This window comes from Salmo salar, chromosome ssa20 (assembly GCF_905237065.1).
Source record: "Salmo salar chromosome ssa20, Ssal_v3.1, whole genome shotgun sequence".
NCBI lineage: Eukaryota > Metazoa > Chordata > Actinopteri > Salmoniformes > Salmonidae > Salmo > Salmo salar.
This window is the reverse complement of record NC_059461.1, coordinates 6,987,878-6,990,765: the sequence shown is the minus strand read 5'-3', so window position 1 is coordinate 6,990,765 and position 2,888 is coordinate 6,987,878. Positions and strand designations below refer to the sequence as shown.

The 2,888-nt window shown below is 40.8% G+C and overlaps 1 non-coding gene across 1 annotated transcript; it reads left to right on the top strand.

The window, feature by feature from the left end:
- The first annotated feature begins 832 nt into the window (after window positions 1-832).
- trnav-uac (transfer RNA valine (anticodon UAC)) lies at window positions 833-908 on the top strand. The gene has a single exon. It is a non-coding gene; the product is annotated as a tRNA-Val (tRNA).
- The last annotated feature ends 1,980 nt before the right edge of the window (window positions 909-2,888 follow it).

Sequence of the window (2,888 nt, the reverse complement as noted above, 5' to 3'; positions counted from 1 at the left end):
TTACAGTTTATAAAAGTAAATCAGTAAATTTAATTAAATTGTTGGTCACAGATAGCTTAATGGTAGGGGTGTGGATCAGAAAACCAGTTAGTATCTGACCTGACCACCATTTGCCTCATGCAGGACAACACATCTTCTTCACATAGAATTGATCAGACGGTTGATTGTGGCCTGTGGAATGTTGTCCCACTCCTCTTCAATGGCTGTGCAAAGTTGTTGGATATTGGCGGGAACTGGACGTGCTATCGTTCACGTCAATCCAGAGCATCCTAAACATGCCAATAGGTGACATGTCTGGTGAGTACGCAGGCCATGGAAGAACTTGGACGTTTCAGCTTCCAGGAACTGTGTACAAATCCATGCGACATGGGGCCGTGCATTATCATGCTGAAACATGAGATGATGGTGCCAGATGAATAGCACGACAATGGGCCTCAGGATCTCATCTCGGTATCTCTTTGCATTCAAATTGCCATCGATAAAATGCAATTGTGTACTGCCCTGCCCTGCCCATACCATAACCTCACTGCCACCATTGGGCACTCTGTTCACAATGTTGATATCAGCAAACCGCTCCCCCACACGACGCAATGCATGTGGTCTGCGGTTGTGAGGCCGGTTGGACGTACTGCCAAATTCTCTCAAATCACGTTGCAGGTGGCTTATAGTTGATAAATTAACATTCAATTCTCTGGCAACAGCTCTGGTGGACATTCCTGCAGTCAGCATGCCAATTGCACTCTCAATGAAAACTTGAGACATCTGTGTTATTGTGTTGTGTGACACATTTTAGAGTGACCTTTTATTGTCCCCAGCACACGGTGCAGCTGTAGACTTCCCTATAGCTCAGTTGGTAGAGCATGGTGTTTACAACGCCAGGGTTGTGGGTTTGATTCCCACGGGGGCCAGCACAGGAAAAAAAAAAATGTATGAAATGTATGCATTCACTACTGTAAGTTGCTCTGGATAAGAGTGTCTGCTAAATGACTAAAATGTAAATGTAATGATCCTGCTGTTTAATCAGTTTCTTGATATGCCCCACCTGTCAGGGGGCTGGATTATCTTGGCAAAGGATTTAAAAAAATTGCATTTATACACTGCTCAAAAAAATAAAGGGAACACTAAAATAACACATCCTAGATCTGAATGAATGAAATAATCGTATTAAATACTTTTTTCTTTACATAGTTGAATGTGCTGACAACAAAATCACACAAAAATAATCAATGGAAATCCAATTTATCAACACGAGGAGGTCTGGATTTGGAGTCACACTCAAAATTAACCTGTCTGGGCCAGTGGGACACTTGCGTCCCACCCTAATCAACAGCCAGTGGAATCGCGTCGCGTGAAATGCAAAACCTCATAAATGCTATAACTTCAATTTCTCAAACATATGACTATTTTACACCGTTTTATAGATACACCTCTCCTGAATCGAACCACGTTGTCCGATTTCAAAAAGGCTTTACAGCAAAAGCAAAACATTAGATTATGTTAGGAGAGAACACAGCCAGAAATAATCACACAGCCATTTTCAAAGCAACTAGCATGCATCACAAATACCCAAAACACAGCTAAATGCAGCACTAACCTTTGACAATCTTCATCAGATGACAATCTTAGGACATCATGTTACACAATACATGCATTTTTTGTTCGATAAAGTTCATTTTTATATATAAAAACAGCATTTTACATCGGCGCGTGACATTCAGAAAATCTTTTCCCTCAAATGCTTCCGATGAATCAGTGCTACAATTTACAAAATTACTATTCGAAAACATTGTTAAAATGTAATATTGTCATTCAAAGACCTATAGATTAACATGTCTTGAATGCCACTGCTTTGCCAGATTTAAAAATAGCTTTACTGGGAAATCACACTTTGCAATAAACGACGTGGTATACCCAGCAAAATAGGCTAGGCTATACATGTTGGAGCCATCTTGGAATGATCAACCATCAAAAATACTATTGTAAATAAAACCTTACCTTTGGTTATCTTTATCTGAAAGCACTTCCAGGAATCCCAGGTCCATAACAAATGTATTTTTGTTCGAAAAAGTTAATCATTTATGTCCCAATTGTTAGCGCGCTCCGAAGGCTACTGAAAATGTACCGTGCTGAGTAGGACTTGTCGTCACGAATGTACAAAAAAATAATATTTAAGTTCGTTCAAACATGTCAAACGTTGTATAACATAAATCTTTTGTGCCTTTTTCAACCAGAGCTTCAGTAATATCCCATGGGGACGTTTGCATTGTCTTTCAAAACGTTTCAAAAGGGGAGGGTAGCCATGGGCGGCGAAGTCATAATGGTAAATGGCCCTCCACCTGTGACCACTTTCCACAGCCTCTCTTTCAGTCAGTTTTGATAGTAGGAGACTCAAACCACTTTGTAAAGACTGGGGACATCTAGTGGAAGCCTTAGGAAGTGCTAAATGATTCATAAGCCCCTGTGTGTTTCAATGGCAAATGTTTGAAGTGATATCCACACATCAGATTTCAGTTTCCTGTCAGGATTTGTCTCAGGGTTTTGACTGCAATATGAGTTCTGTTATACTCACAGCACCATTCAAACAGTTTTAGAAACTTTAGGGTGTTTTCTATCCAAATCAAACAATTATATGCATATTCTAGTTACTGGGCAGGAGAAGTAACCAGATTAAATCGGGTACGTTTTTTATCCGGCCGTGCAAATACTGCCCCCTATCCCCAACAGGTTAAAGTGGAAAACCACACTACAGGTTGATCCAACTTTGATGTAATGTCCTTAAAACAAGTCAAAATGAGGCTCAGTAGTGTTTGTGGCCTCCACGTGCCTGTATGACCTCCCTACAACGCCTGGGCATGCTCCTGATGAGGTGGCGGATGATCTCCTGAGGG